Genomic DNA, 17,472 nt, shown 5'->3' with positions numbered 1-17,472 from the left:
AGAGAAGAGTTCAGAAATAAGAGAGCTAAGATTCGGGAACGAGTCCGGGCAGCAGAGAGGTAATTCAAACCGTTCCTCCTTTCGCAAAGGCAAAAGGGACCTTGCTCCATCATTTGCTAGAGCACTGCACCCAGATACAGAGGTGAATTTAATGTTCAGAATTCGAAGGACTTCAGGGCTAGACCAGCACAATCTTCGGGTAGTGTGGCGTAAGGGAGTAGTAAGCCTCCTGTTTGCGCCAAATGTGGTAGGAACCACTCAGGTATTTGTCGAGATGGCTCCATTGGTTGTTTCAGGTGTGGTCAGAATGGACATTTCATGCGAGAGTGTCCAAAAAATAGGCAGGGTAATGGAAGCAATAAAGCACAGTCTTCTTCAGTTGTTCCACCAGACAGGACGGCACCTAGAGGAGCTACTTCTAGTGTAGGTGGAGGAGCAAACCGCCTTTATGCTATCACCAGTCGCCATGAGCAAGAGAATTCTCCGAATGTTGTCACTGGTATGATCAAAGTCTTTGCTTTTGATGTGTATGCTTTGCTAGACCCAGGAGCGAGTTTTATCTTTTGTAACTCCTTATGTTGCAAATCAGTTTGAGGTTCTTCCTGAAAGACTTTGTGAACCCTTTTGTGTTTCTACACCTATTGGGGAGTCTATTCTAGCGGAAAGAGTTTATCGTGATTGTCCTGTTTCTATCAATCACAAGAGCACCATGGTTGATTTGGTTGAGTTAGACATGGTAGATTTTGATGTCATTCTAGGTATGGATTGGCTTCATGCTTGTTATGCATCGATAGATTGTAGAACTCGAGCAGTCAAGTTTCAGTTTCCGAATGAGCCAGTCATAGAGTGGAGTAGCAGTTCAGCAGTGCCTAAGGGTCGTTTTATTTCGTACCTTAAGGCAAGAAAGTTAGTTTCGAAGGGTTGTATCTATCACTTAGTCCGAGTTCATGATTCTAGTGTTGAGATACCTCATTTCCAGTCAGTTCCTATAGTAAGAGAGTTTCCAGAAGTGTTTCCTGATGATCTACCCGGAATTCCTCCTGAGAGAGAGATAGATTTCGGCATAGATCTCATTCCAGATACTCGTCCTATTTCTATTCCGCCATATAGAATGGCACCAGCAGAGTTGAAAGAGCAGTTGAAAGATCTCCTAGAAAAGGGTTTCATTCGACCGAGTGTCTCACCTTGGGGTGCTCCGGTTTTGTTTGTGAAGAAGAAAGATGGTTCCCTTAGAATGTGTATAGATTACCGCCAGTTGAACAAGGTTACCATCAAGAACAAGTACCCTCTTCCGAGGATTGATGATCTTTTCGATCAGCTTCAGGGTGCCACTTGTTTTTCAAAGATTGACCTCCGATCCGGCTATCATCAGTTAAGGGTAAAGGAAAGTGATATCCCAAAGACAGCTTTCAGAACCAGGTATGGTCATTATGAGTTTTTGGTCATGTCCTTTGGTTTGACTAATGCGCTTGCAGCTTTCATGGATTTGATGAATAGAGTCTTCAAACCTTATTTAGATATGTTTGTTATTGTCTTTATTGATGATATACTAGTCTATTCAAGGAATGAAGAAGATCATGCTAGTCATCTCAGAACAGTTCTTCAGACTTTGAAAGACAAGGAGTTGTATGCTAAGTTCTCTAAGTGTGAGTTTTGGCTTAAGTCTGTGGCATTCCTAGGCCACATTGTGTCCGGTGATGGAATTAAAGTTGATACTCGGAAAATTGAGGCAGTGCAGAATTGGCCTAGACCCACATCTCCAACTGAAATTAGGAGTTTCTTGGGATTAGCTGGCTATTATAGAAGGTTTGTTGAAGGGTTCTCGACTATTGCATCTCCTTTGACAAAGTTGACTCAGAAGACAGTGAAATTTCAATGGTCTGAAGCTTGTGAGAAAAGCTTTCAAGAATTGAAAAAGAGATTGACTACAGCTCCAGTTTTGACGCTACCAGAAGGTACTCAAGGTTTTGTGGTGTATTGTGATGCATCTAGAGTTGGTTTGGGTTGTGTCTTAATGCAGAATGGCAAGGTTATAGCTTATGCCTCCAGACAGTTAAAGGTTCATGAGAAGAACTACCCAACCCATGACTTAGAGCTAGCTGCTGTAGTATTTGCTTTGAAGATATGGCGTCATTACTTGTATGGTGTGCATGTCGACATATTCACTGATCACAAGAGCCTTCAATATGTGCTTACTCAGAAAGAGCTTAATCTCAGACAGAGGAGGTGGTTAGAGTTACTCAAGGATTATGACCTGGGTATTCTTTACCACCCAGGTAAGGCTAATGTTGTTGCTGATTCTTTGAGCAGGTTGTCTATGGGTAGCACCGCCCATATTGAGAAGGAAGGAAAGAGTTAGCAAAAGATGTGCACAGACTGGCATGCCTGGGAGTCAGATTTACAGATTCCATAGAAGGAGGAATAGCGGTGACGAGCAGGGCCGAGTCATCATTAATGTCAGAAGTGAAAGAGAAGCAAGATCAAGATCCCATTTTGCTCGAGTTGAAGGAAAATGTTCAAAAGCAAAGAGTATTAGCTTTTGAACAAGGGGGAGATGGTGTTTTGAGATTTCAAGGTAGATTGTGCGTACCTATGGTAGATGGACTCCAAGAGAAGATTATGGATGAAGCTCACAGCTCCAGATATTCTATTCATCCGGGTTCCACCAAGATGTATCGTGATTTGCGTGAAGTTTATTGGTGGAATGGCATGAAGAAGGGCATTGCTGAGTTTGTTGCTAAGTGTCCAAATTGCCAACAAGTGAAAGTTGAACACCAAAGGCCCGGTGGTTTGGCTCAGAGGATAGAACTTCCAGAGTGGAAGTGGGAGATGATCAATATGGATTTCATCACAGGGTTGCCAAGGTCTCGCAGACAACATGATTCTATTTGGGTGATTGTCGACAGAATGACAAAGTCAGCTCATTTTCTACCGGTAAAGACTACCAATACAGCAGAAGATTATGCCAAGTTGTATGTTCAAGAGATAGTGAGACTTCATGGAGTCCCAATCTCCATTATTTCAGATAGAGGTGCACAGTTTACTGCACAGTTCTGGAAATCTTTTCAGAAGGGCTTGGGTTCAAAGGTGAACTTAAGTACTGCCTTTCACCCTCAGACGGATGGGCAAGCAGAGCGCATTATTCAGACCTTAGAGGATATGTTGAGGGCTTGTGTGATCGATTTCAAAGGGAGTTGGGATGATCACCTACCTCTCATTGAGTTTGCCTACAACAACAGTTATCACTCTAGCATCCAGATGGCTCCATATGAAGCTCTTTATGGGAGAAGATGTAGATCTCCTATTGGATGGTTTGAAGTTGGTGAAGCACAGTTGATAGGACCAGATTTAGTTCACCAAGCTATGGAGAAGGTGAAAGTGATTCAAGAGAGGTTGAAAACGGCACAGAGTCGTCAGAAATCCTACACCGATGTTAGGAGAAGGGCGTTAGAATTTGAAATAGACGATTGGGTATATTTGAAGGTTTCACCCATGAAAGGCGTTATGAGGTTTGGTAAGAAGGGGAAACTTAGTCCCCGGTATATTGGACCTTACCGCATAGCCAAGAGGATTGACAATGTTGCTTATGAGTTGGAGTTACCACAGGAACTAGCAGCGGTTCATCCGGTATTTCACATCTCCATGTTGAAGAAGTGCATAGGCGATCCTTCATTGATCCTACCGACTGAAAGTATCAAGATCAAGTATAACTTATCTTATGAGGAGATTCCTGTTCAAATTTTGGATCGTCAAGTTCGTAGGTTGAGAACGAAAGATGTAGCCTCAGTTAAGGTCCTATGGAGGAACCAATTTGTTGAGGAAGCAACTTGGGAAGCCGAAGAAGACATGAAGAAGAGATATTCATATCTCTTTGAATCCGCAGATTAAGGTATTAATTTCCTTCTTAGTGCTCTATAAATTATAATGAGCATGTCGTTATTGTTGTTGTGTTTGCATGGTTGTTTGTTGGGTGTTGAGTTGATGTTACACCCTTAGCTTTGTAAGAGTTACCTCATTCGAGGACGAATGTTCCCAAGGGGGAGATATTGTAACATCCGACAATTTAAAAATGAATATGAAGAAGCTTGAAATTTGGAAATAGTCATTTTTGGAAAAATTTAAAATCTGGAAAATTTGGCTAAGTGTGGAAATCAGTGAGTTTTTGGCCAACTTTGAGCAGTCATAACTCCTATCTCAGGATGATTTAGGAGTAGTTCCAGTTATGGTTTCGAAGCTTGTGGAACGATATTTCCAACGCCACTGAGTTTGCTCAATTCCGAGTTTGTATGAGCGAGTTATGATCTTTGAAAGTTGGGCAGTTGGCAGGGATTCCGTTCCGGAAATTTAAGGGCATTTTGGTCTTTTCACAAATAATTTCTTTTGAGCTTATATTGTTGTATTAGGCTGATATTTGGATCATTTTGTCCCATTTTGAAAGAGAAAGAGTTAGGGTTCAAGAGAAGAAGAAGAGAAGAAGGAGAAGAAGAAGAGAAGAAAGAGGAGATCAACAAGATTTGTCAAGATCATTGTGGATTTTCGTCGGGGGTGATCCCTATCAAGGTATGTGAGTCTTTAGTGTGGGTTTATCCTTTCCCCCCACATACCAAGCTCGTTTTTATGATTTGAGAAGAGATTGGATTTGTTGTTGAAGTTGTTGAAGTTGTTAGTTGTTGTTGATGTTGTTAGTTGTGTTGTTGAAGTTATTGTTGGTTGTGGGACAGGATTGGGCTGTGTATTTGAGTTGTGACCTATTGTATATTGAGGGATTTTATGATCCTTAGTGTTGGTTGGTTCATACCCCCACACACCAACTCGTTTTTAATTCCAAGAGAAGATTTATTGGTTGTTGAAGTTATAGTGGTGTTGTGTTGAAGTTCTTGCTGATTTAGTACAGATTTCTGGCTGTGATTTTTGAGTTGAATCTATTGTATAATAAGGGTCTTTATGATTCTAAGTGTTGCTGCTGAAACCTTGAGGTTGAGAGGGTTTAGAATTGGAAAGAAACAAGGGGAAAAAGTCAGATTTTTGGGGAAAAAGGGGCTGGGCTGTTGCACCTCTCCTAGTGCCAAGGACACCAATCCTTCCCTTTCATTCACCATTTCTTTTTTTATACATGTTCCTAGGTATTATACCTATGTTTCCTAGTTGTTTCCAACACTCCAAGGTACTTCCAAAAGTCAAGTAAAACTACAAGTCAAGTGAAGTTAGTTTCCAAGTCAAGTGAAGTTAGTTTCCAATTCAAGTGAAGTTAGTTTCCAAGTCAAGTGAAGTCAAGCTTAGAAGTAAGTAAGTCAAAGCAAGTCTTTAAGGTTTTCCAAGAGTCTTCATTGAGCGTTTTAACTTCATTCTAAGGCTCAAGTTCCAAGTTAAGTATTGAGTTTCAAGTCAAGTCAAAAGTTAAGAGTTTCATGTTAAGTTAAGAGTTTCACATCAAGCCAAGAGTTCAAGTAAAGTAAAGAGTTTAAAGTTGAGTTCTTTTCTCAAAGTTATTAGGGAACTATGTATTCCCAAAGAAGTTTTAAAGAAATGTTTTTACATTTAAACAAGGTTGGAAACTGAGATTTCCAAAAAGCCTTCGGGCTAGTTTTTGAGTAATTATCTCATATCAGCAGGAAGAAATATGTTTTAAAAACATAAGAGCCAGTACATTTTTGGGAGTAGTATCGAGCACCGAATTGGGGGAGCGTTCAAAGAACCCACAGCCCCCATAGAACCATGTTAGCCACCATGGGTAGAAAAAGATCATACTTTTTAGATGAATCCTTTTCAGATTAGACTAGTGGATCCATTAGGCAGTTCAGGTCTTATACCTTTGGCCGGGTATAAGATGCTCTGGCAGCGTGAGGTCGATCGCTGTATCATCACTATAGCTCTTATGTGATGGTTGTCGGTTAGAGAAACTCCCACAGCAGTTATTGTATTTTTCATACACAGAGATTATTGTATTTTTTATATACATCAGTTCATTGTATTTTTATACACATTTCAGGCTTATTGTATCCTTGTATACACACAGAGTTCATAGCATGTTTTAAGCAATCTTTCTTTATATCGCACTTGTTTTAAATTGCCTTATATTGAAAGAAGTCAGTCAGGTTGAGTTAAGTTGAGCCAGGTAAGCTATTCAGTTTCTTCCAGTTTTCCTTCTAGCCTTTATTGCTTAGTTTTCCAGCTTGCATACTCGTACATTCCATGTACTGATGCCAGTTGGCCTGCATCGTTTGATGATGCAGATTCAGGTACCCCGGATCAGCATCCTGCACGTCGTTGATCCAACTGAGCACTCCAGAGTCAGTGGTGAGCCTCCTTGCATTCCGGAGGACTCAATTATTTTGTGTTCTTAGTTTTTGTTTTATTAGGATGTTGCGGGGTCTGTCCCAACATCCATCTCAGTATTTTAGAGGCTTCATAGACAGACAGTCAGTCAGTTAGTTTTGAGTCTCTCATCTATATATATGTAAATATTCTATTTTGAGATTCGAGTTGCCTTTATGGCCATATTTTATAAGTTAAGTTGTTTTGTAATATTGCATTGCATTGAGTTATTCTGTTGAGGTTTCCGCTGAGTTAAGAAAGCCAGGCCAAGGGTTCGCTTGGGGCTAGAAATGGTCTCCGGGTGCCGGTCCCGCCCAGGGTGTAGGCTCGGGGCATGACAATTTGATCACTTGGTGAGTCCCATCCAAAGTATCGAACTTGAGAAAGTTTTTCTCCTACAACGCACTTCGGATCAAATAGTTTAGATTTTAAGACATCTCCAGCCAAATCATGCACAAGATCATGCATCTTACAACGTCTTATAATATTGAGGTCATCTAGCTCAACATCTTGCAGCAAGGAATATTGCAACAAGAGTTGGAAAAACTTGTTCCCAACGTCTTCCATCACAGGGGTCTCTTGACATGGACGAAGAAAACCTTCTGCCATCCAGAGTTGGATTAGTTGGTCCTTTTGAAACTTAAAATCTTTTGGAAACATTGCAAAGTAAGCAAAACATTTCTTCAGATGTGGGGATGGTAGATAATCATAGCTGAGTTTTAGGATTTTCATTGTCCTATTTTCCCCATTATCATCTTCACCTACAAGGGGATTGCCATCAAGAATTGCCTGCCATTCATGTCTTTTCTTGTTGCATAAAAGGCCTCCCAATACACTTGCAGCCAACGGTAGACCTTGACATATTTCAACAATCCTCTTTTCCATGCTCACCATTTCTTTTGGAACTTCCCCATCAACAAATGCTTTATGTTTGAAAATGGACCAACAATGATCATCTGTTAATTTCCCCAACAAATGAAGATCTGCCGCTACTATGGAGGCAACCTGCTTCATACGAGTAGTCACGAGAATGCAGTTTCCTCTGGATGTATTTATTCCCCTCAAGGTGTCCACAAAATTGTGCCACAATGTAGAGTCAACACGCCATAAATCATCCAGGACCAGCAAATACTTTTTTCCTCCTAATTCATCTTGTAGTCTCTTGACTATTATATCTCTGCTCTGGACCTCAACTTTCCTCTGTGTCAATGATTCGAGGATCAGTTCAATAAAGCTCTTAATTTCTGACATTTCAGGTAGGCACAACCAAGCTCTCTTTTCGAAGTGCTGCTTGATGTGATCATCATTGAAAATTCTCTTGGTCACTGTAGTTTTCCCACTATGGGAATGGTGCACAGAACAACTTCCTCTCTGATATTCAAAATCTTCTCCTTTATTTCAGCAACATCTTTGTCTCTACCAACTACATCCGAAGCAACTAATACGGAGTCTGTTTCTCGGATTTGTAGTATTTTGCGAGAAGGAACAGTCAGTGCTTGGAGACCGAGGTCATTGGCTAACTGATTGATAGCCCTCAACTCTTCATTGATGTTGTTGATTTTTCGAGACATTTTGTACTTGAAAACATTATTAGAAAAGAAGCTACGGACTTTTTCCATCAGTTTGGTTCGGTTTTTCATCACTTGTGCTTTGAGAGATTCATATGTGAATTTGTCAAACACATTTTCAGCATCTTCAGCAATTCTCTCAAGCATCTTAAGCCATTCTTCCACAGCCTGATCTTCGACTTGTCGTCTTTCAGCATCATGAATGAAAGCTTGGATGATGGATACATATTTTGTGAGCATTCTGAGATTTTTCTTGCAGTTCCTTAAAGTTTTGGCCTCCTCAATAGTGAGAGAAAGCAGCTTCTCAAGCACAACTTGAACAGTAGCACCAATTACTGGATCGGCCATTGTTATTTTTGCTCCTTCACAAAGTCGTCTTCTTTTGCTAGTTCACGAATAAAATCAGCGGACTGTTTCTAGTTACCTGAAAGCATAAATAAGAAAAAATTGTAACTGACCAATTTTTTGATCCTTAAGCTATATTGAAGGTCATCGTCTCAGATTTACTCATAAGTCATCAAATTAGACACAAGAAAATCAGATGTTTTCTTATAACTCCTGTCTATGATACCAAGTTGTTACGTTCCCGTGATATGGATCAAGTTATGGAGTGTTGCAAGATGAAATCAAATGTTTTCTTCCTATGGTCACTTTCCAATTAGTAGTTGAGGTTGTTTTAATACAAAGATTGTGATAGTTTTATTATCAAACTCGTGAAAACACATAGGGTTGAGCTGTGTTTTTAACCATTTAACTCTGTGAAAAAAATTAAATATTTCCCTGCAATTACATACTAATCACTTACCTTATCTAAACGATTTAGCACTAACCTTATCTTCCACAAATTCAGTAAGGTGACACATTTTGAACCTTTTGTCTGTTAAAAACCTAACGGAAATTTGGGTTGAGATTAAAAGTGCAACACTTTATCAAAGAACTAATTCTGGGAACATGCGTTGCACGTTTATCCCAAAATACTTCATATAAATTTTGATTGCAAATAACATATTTTATGCCCTTCAAATCTATTGATATTTACTAAAAATTTCATCATTTTTACAATAGGAAATATATATATTTTCCTAATAAAAAAACATATCCTTAATTATAAAATTGACTAAGAATGCATAAAGTAAAATTAACTAACTATTGTACAAATACAATATTCAAATGAGGATTCTAATATACCACATTTCAGGTTAATGTATACAAAACAACAAACCATAAGCGTAGAGATTTTCTCATTTTTTTTCATTAATTCCTTCTTTCGTTTATTTGACTGTAGGAGACTAATTGGAACGAAAAATATGTGTTAGCTTTATTCTTTATGACTTGTGTATGTGTATCCTTTATTGTATTTTTCAGGTGTTAGATGAAGGGATTACAGGAAATTCAAAGGAAAAACAATCACCAAGCTACAAAAATAAGTGATGAAGGAGGAGTATATAGATTCCGAGGATAAAGATTTCCCTTAAGTATGAAAATAAATTATGAATCAATAGAACTCACCTCAATATTAGCTTATAGAATCTCCTGTTATTCCTCAATAGCTCAATGATAGATCGATCTATTGTTAACTGATTGGTCGTACGTAGATCCAAATACTATGACACAAAGTGTTGCCTAGTACATAGAGATGGGTGAGGAGATCATACAATAATTAGAGTTGGTAATGAGCACAAACAGACTGGAATGTGTATTGTATGAGTTCTGAATTATTGCATTATTAATTTATAAATTAATGGTATTGGTAGGTAAACACCAATTAGTGCTTTAATTAATGGTATTGGTAGTGTTTCGTCCTATTGACTGTTTTATTAAAAACGACATCAACTTTATTCTAGTCTTATTCCATAAAAATATATTAAAAAAAGACCCATGATGTAGATGTAGTCATTTTCTTTAAAACAAAAGGAAACTCATATCAAATGTGTGACACTAATGATGGAGTGCGGACGATGAGGGTAGGACAAAGAAAAAGATTAAAAACCATTTAGGCTGGCAAGCATTTTAGTTGAATCACACATCAGAATAGCCCAAATAGGAGAGGAACGTAAAAAAGAATTTACAATTAATACATAACACAAGTTCACTACACTTTTTAGCTCGACGATAGAATATCCCTAAATGGCTTTGACTAAATGGACATCCAATTTTGATTTCTTAACTTGTATTTTTTTTCCTCGTAAACATGAAAAATCCACCAGTTGTGAAAAGCATCAAATTTCTTCAATTTTTATGCAATCTAATTACCAAATGAGCAAATCATCATTCATATACAAGATATCAGAACATCCTAAAGCACTGTAATGATTGAATCACACATATCTTTTTGTGTTTCATTGTGATCATTGGGAAACAATTTGGTTAATATTTCTATTTAGCTAGTTATATTTTTACTTGAAGTCAAACTTAATAAGTATTATAAAAATTATTTTATTTGTGGATTTGGTTTACAAGTTACGTTGTAACCCTGCACCATGTAATACTGTCTTGATATTTATGTTAATATTTTTGAATAATGATTTAATTTTAAAAATTATAAAAAATATACTTTTGAAAAAAGTAAGTTGATCGGCACGATCCGCAACCCACATACTGGTGGATTGGGTTGACTGTTTACTCATCTACAAAAAATGATGGGGCAGCTTGGCCTGACCCGCCAAATTTCAAAGCATGCATGGACTATGTCACGCCCCGAGGCTACCCCCTTGACGTAACACGGGACCTAAGATCACGAGTGACCCCAAGTTAACCCTGAGTCTGGCATATCAGAAGCATACTGAAAATAACTAAGTAAAAGATGAACTATGCGGAAGCTAAAACAGTGAATATTTGAAAGTGGGAAAGACCCAAATAGTTTGAATATAAAGAGTTTAGTGATAACTAAAACAACCACTTAACAACTCAAGCTGAATCTACTACTATTTCTGAAAAGCCTCTACTGAGTTGAGTTGCTGGGATCACGAGTGATTCCCTTAACTGCATTTTCGCAAATCTTATTCATGTTTGTGACCTTTAATGATTAATCACAGTGATTCTGCGCAACTAGTTGTTAGTTATGGATTTTCACAGCATAACCAACAGCTTGAAGGAGTGTGGAAGGAGGACTAGCTCCAAGAAACTTTATAGCATATATACATGATACAACCATGCTATTCAACACTGCTAGTTTAATTCAGCTTAGAATTAGACCAACATGGAAGGTCAACTAATTTCAGGAGTTGTGGGCTGGGTGTTCCAACTGGTCCATTGGACTCTCATTTCAACATACGCGAAAAGCTCAACTGGTTACCATGATTGATGTGCAACAAACTTAATCACTCATGACCCTTTCTGGGATCCTCCACTTACAGGGAAGTAATATCTCCAATTCAACATATGCGAAAAGCTCAACCGATTATCATGATTCATGTGGAACAAACTTAATCACTCATCAATCCTTTTCGGACCCTTTAAGGGATCTTCCACATACAGGGAAGTAATATCTCCAATTCACTTTCTGACAAATGCAAATGAGTTTACGGAATGTAATTTCTCCTTGCCAACGATGATACTGAAACACATCTAACAGAAGTAGCATTTCGACAAGGTCAATGCTGGTGTTTCAAACATGAATCTGAAACACGGGAAATGGTAATAAGTCAGTTTTGGAACACGTTTCCTCCTTGGAGAATGGAAAAGCAGATCATTACAAGTAACCACTAAAAATAAGGAGATTTTAAGAGAAAGCAAAACCTATCAAGATGAACACAGATATTGCTAAGGACATGTTAAGAGCCAATGAGCCACTCTTTGCTATAAGATTCATGACAACAATCTTTGTTGAAGAACTTCAATCGCAAAAGTTATTAACAAAGGAGAAATTATCCTGTGAAGTGAAAGTAACGAGAAGTGTGTCATATATCCATAAAGTTTCTACTGTCTAAAGCATGAAAATAAAGATTTTTTTATGAGTCTATTAAGAAACTTATATAGAATTCTACCATATATGAGTCTGAAAAACACTTCAACTTTGGTCGAAATTGTTGTTACGATACCAAACTTTATATACCTTTTACCCTCTGCACTATTTAATAGTGTATTTTAAAGGTATATATGTGCACACTGTTATGCCGTAATTTTCCTAACCTTTAGAAAAATCACTATTTTGAAATGTTCTAAGTATAAAACAATTTGAGAAAAATACTTAGAAAAAAGTCGTCACTTAATTTTTTAAAGAAATTAAGAAAACTTATAATTTTCAAAGATTTAAACAGAAAAAATCATTTGAAAATACCAAAGAGGGTTCGGGGTTCAATTTGCACTTCGAGAAGGGTTTAAGCATTCGAAGTGCCCGCTAAAATGCGGTTGACCTGCGCCTTGACTAAAATATATTTGACTATTTTTAGGAAAATAATGATTCAACATAATAACTTACAATATTTAATTAACTTTGAGAGAATGATTAAATAAATTAAGCATTTTTTATTTTTTTTAGAGAAAGGAACCCAAAAATGAAACATTTGAATTAAATTGCAAATGATTAGAATATTAATAAAACTAGATTAATTAGGACTTACTTGACTCATTTTTTTAAAAAAATAATAATTTAAACCAAATTGGTTAGTTTAAGCATGAACATCACTTTAAATTAATTGAAGAATAAAAACAAAGTTTTGACCAACTTTTTGAGAAAAAGTGACAAAAGTAAAAGAAAGCCATTTTTTAAAGTTTATTGAAGAAAAATACTTAACTTAAAATAATTTTAGAATGAGCAAAAATGTGTGAAGAAGCGTTAAATAACACATTTTTTCAAGAACAAACGATTTAACTTAATTGAGGATGTAAAATTTGACCAATATTTAATTAATAAAATAAATGACCTCAACACAAAAAAAAGTATTCAAAGCAAACCAACACAAAGAAAATAACTCGTCTTTTGGGGGAATCTAATTAAGTTAATTAAAAATTATAAAGTTAGAGTTAAACAACAAACAATAAATAATCACAATTAAATAAGGACCCATTAAATAATTAAAGAGTAAGGGAGAAATGAATTTGGGCCTCCTTTTGGGCCAATTTCGCTGGAATTTTTTGGGCTTTAACCTAATCCCGTTTTTGTAAATATCTGATGTATATCAAATGTATACAACCCATTTTTCCGCTTTCCGGGACCTGTACGTCAACTCCAAAGACTTGTTCTTCGATTTCTCAAGGTTGTTTGACTCGATAAAAGAATTTTGGACCTTTATGGCCCTCTCGAAATGCGAAGGGAAGAAAGATGGGAGCCCATGGGACTCATCGAATATCACATGCATCAAAACAATAAAAAAAAATCACATAAGAAGCTTTTCACTTGAAGCCAAATAACGAAAATGTCTAGCTGGTTTGAAATACTAAACACGTGGAATTTAAGGGAACGAACGAGGATTAACTCATGCCAAAGAATCCTCATTTAGCTATTCAAGATGAGAATGAATAAATGTATGTAAAATATCAATTATAACTAAGTTTTCCTAATTACAGCAACTCAAATGCAAGCCAGCCATTACTGGAAATCCAAAGGAAAAGAATATGTATCAACAAATGCTCAATGACTAATATCGTGCCAAAGAAGTGAAATTTAGCTAAAATTATGCTACTATTCTAACCAAATTCACATTCGATTTTAGTTAATGAGGAAGTTAATAATTTCACCACAAAACAATTAATGCATCGAGCAATTTTTCAAATGCTCCAAACCAATTCTAGGAGAACAAAATAAACAAAGAGGGTAAAAAATGGAGGCAGTAACCAACTAACTCGTTTTTAGCAAAGGAAGAAAACAACTACAACCAAATAACTAAACTATGCAACATCATCATTCAAGCAAACATGTTAAATAATGACATAATAAGCATAAAAATGATGTCCATAGCACTGATAACATTCAAGTAAATGACTAAGATAAACAAAAGTTAAAAATCGCTATTTTCAGATTTAGACAAAGATAGGAGGGCTATTATCTAAAATATAAGAATGACCTTAGTTAAATCGTCACATTACAATGGTAGAGCTACAATTAATCCGCCATGAGTTGCAATCCAAAGAGACATATACCAGTCAAGCTAACCGAAATCAGAGGCAAGATACATCTACTAAGCGAGTTCAAACTAACATTAACAAAAATCCTTCACAATAAGGACCCCAAAGCAGACGACCGAGACCACGATCACATGCTTGTCACACTGATGAAGGCTAAACCGAACAACGAATAATCCAAAACGACACAACTGATACACTCGTAGTTGAGACCAAATGAGTTTTAAGCCATTTTGAACAAGGCAAAACAGAGATTCTACTAATTATATAGATACAAAATTGACCTAATGAGTATAACGACCAACATATAATATCAAAGGAGCTTTATCAAAGCATCATTCATGCTTACAGCCCAAGAATTCATAGGAAACGACACTAAGAAAACAATAAACAAGGAACCAAATACTTTTAGCAGTAGAACATATACCAAATCTTGAACATACAATACACCATATCGAAATAGACGGTAAGAGGGAGCGAGATTACCTTTCTTGGAGGAGCGACTGGGGCGAACGAGTTGAGGCGAACTATTTCACCACCACGTGAAAAGAACTCCGACTAAAGCTTCCAACGGCAGAGAACAAAGAGCTTAAGACGAGAGCTCTAGATTTAAAATTCTTAACTTAGCAACTATGTAAATCAAAATTCTTCTTATGAACCTGTATCACAATATTTTTCCTCTATTTTCGTGTCTCTCCCCCCTTAAACACATAGAGAAAACGATCTTAAATAGATGAAGAATAAGGTTGAGTTTTTATGGGGAAAACAGATGGATTGGAAGAATTTGAATTCGAAATTCAAGTTCTCTTTTGGATAAGGCTGCTGGATTTCTGCGATTTGGTGGGATTTTTGGACGTTGATGGACTGTTGGATTTCAGACGCAAGGAATAAGAAGAAAGCGTGCAGGGGGTGGGGTCGGTTTGGTGCTGTTGAAATCGCTGGTTTGCAGCGTTTCTTGGTTTCTTCGCGTTGCTGGACTGCTGGAGAAGAAACGGAAGATGCAAGGGTGGGGGTCGGGTATTTGGGGTTGCGGTTGTATTGTTGTATGTATTGTATTGTTAGAAAAAAGGGAGTGGGCTGAAATTGGGAATAAGAGTGGGCTGCTGAATGGGTCAATGTGTGGGCCAAAGTTAGCTGAAAATCAGCCCAATTGTGGTCTTGTATGTGAGGGAAAAAGAAGAAGCTTAGATTGGAATTTAGAATTTGGTCAATTTAATTGCAATTATAGCCATTGAATTAAGGACTTAGCCAATTTGAGTTAATTAGTGAAATCGGCTAAAAATTAAATAAGACGAATTAATATTAATTAATTAATGAGCTTCTTAATCTTAACCAAATAAAATAATCAATTTTTAAAAGATTAACTATTAATTAATTAAACTAATTGGCAAAATTTAAAGCAAAACTAAAACCTTTTGAGACGATTTTCAAATAAAAATATACTAATTATATACATAACTATAAAAACATATTTTTTTTTTTTTTTTTAAATTATAAAATTGACAAAACTTACATACAAATAACTCGAAAAATATTTCGAATTTCATAAAAGCTAATTAATTTGAAATTATAGCCATTATTTTAAAATACACTAAAAATATAAAATCTTTTGAGATGATTTTCGAATATTTATAGGATATACTTATTTCATACGTAATTATATAAAACATATATATTATTAAAAAATACAAAAAGTGATAGACTATCTAAAAACTTGCAAAAAAAATATTTTTATTTTATTTTTTGAAAATTTATGAAACTAATTATTTTAAATTGTTTGAAATTGAAGAAGCTCGATGATTAATCTATAATGTGGAGGTCCAAAATTGGGTGTCAACACTCACGTGGACACATTACTATTTATAATGATGCAATATTTAAATACTTAAGAATGGCAAAATACATGATTTGTGCCGTATTCTTTCAAATTTTAATATATGTTAAATGCTAACTTATAACTTAAAACTAAAAAAAAACACAAAGGAACCTTAACATATAATTTTATTAACAATATATGTGTCACTGAAAATTTATCATTTGCAATACAAAGTTTGTATTAGGTATTTTGGGATAAAGGTGCAAGGCAATTCTGAGAGACCAGTAAAATAAAAATCTCAAGACACATGTTGTTCTACAGCATACAACCATGGTTGAGAAATCTAGCAAAGTGACTGGAAGTTGCTCTTTCTACTTTGAATGTGAATCAACACTGCCAGTTAATTCAGTTTAGAATTTAGACCAACATCAAAGGTCTACTAGTTTCACTTCCAGGATTTTCCACATTCAAGGATATAATATCTCAAATCCAGTTTCAGCCACATGCAAACGAGTTTACCGAATGCAATTTCCCTTGCCAATTATGACACTAAAACACATCTAACACAAGTACCATTTCGACGAGGTCCATGCTCGTGTTTCAAACGTGAATCTGAAATAATCTAGGAAATGGTAAAAAGTCAGTTTTGGCACACGTTTCCTCCGTGGGAGAATGGAGAATCAGATCATTACAAGTGACCACTAAAAAACGGAGAAAATAACAATTTTAGAAGAAGCTTACATGGAAATGTTGGTTCAATAAGCAGAATAGAGAATCCTTCAACCTAATGGACAGATGTCCCTCCAACTGGTCAATCCATTCAAGTCCTAGGTCCTTCGCAGCGGATACTGCTACAATAGTTCTTGATCATACTTCGACCCAAGTTTAATATTTGGCTAGCACGAGAGTGATGTGGCACATGCAATTTGTCTGTGTACAACAGCAACCTCCTAGCTGAATCCATAAAAACAATCAGTGAGAATTTATTTGAGCTGCAACTCTTGAACAGAATTCAATGGGCACCTCCCATTTGACATTACTCAGTTATATCTAGAGGTTCCATAGATATATAGACAGTTAGTTACGCTTCATTTTGGACCTTCGTGTCCTTTGTCAGTGATTTTAGTACTATGACTTACATTTATGCCAAGTGTTTCTTTTACAAGACTTGTCTCTTCAAATGTGTTTATACTAATGTTTCTGCTCATGTCTAGATGTATGCTCATATCTAATGTCATGTTATGGGTACGCCCTAGGGCCTACAATGATATCGAATGCCGGTCCCGCCCAAGGTCTAAGCTCGGGGTGTGACAAACCTGGAGGACTGGGATGTGGCTCCACGAGTCGTGAATCTGGTTCACAACTCGTGAACCATTCCATGGGAACTTGGAACTTGAGTTTCAATCTGGTTTTCTATGCTAAGTACTGAATTCATGGCCATGGGCACGAAATCTGAGGTGTTACATTCACTTCATAACATTACTTATGAAATCTTATGATACAAACATAGAAACTTATGCTGCGAAAAAAGTGGTTATTTCGGTGTTACAGGCATACCTTACATAGAAATCTTCGTTAAATGAGCAAAGTAGAGAAACCTTCAACCTAATGAACGAATACTCCCTCAAACTGGTCAAAGACTCAAATCATTCGTGTCCTTCTCAAGGACTAAATTTGCCACCCCTATCATCAATGTAAAACACCGGATTA

Source organism: Solanum verrucosum, unplaced genomic scaffold, assembly GCF_900185275.1.
Source record: "Solanum verrucosum unplaced genomic scaffold, falcon-dt-bn FXZP01000140.1, whole genome shotgun sequence".
NCBI classification, from domain to species: Eukaryota; Viridiplantae; Streptophyta; class Magnoliopsida; order Solanales; family Solanaceae; genus Solanum; species Solanum verrucosum.
The sequence above is the reverse complement of the archived record's forward strand: the minus strand, read 5'-3'. Positions refer to the sequence as shown.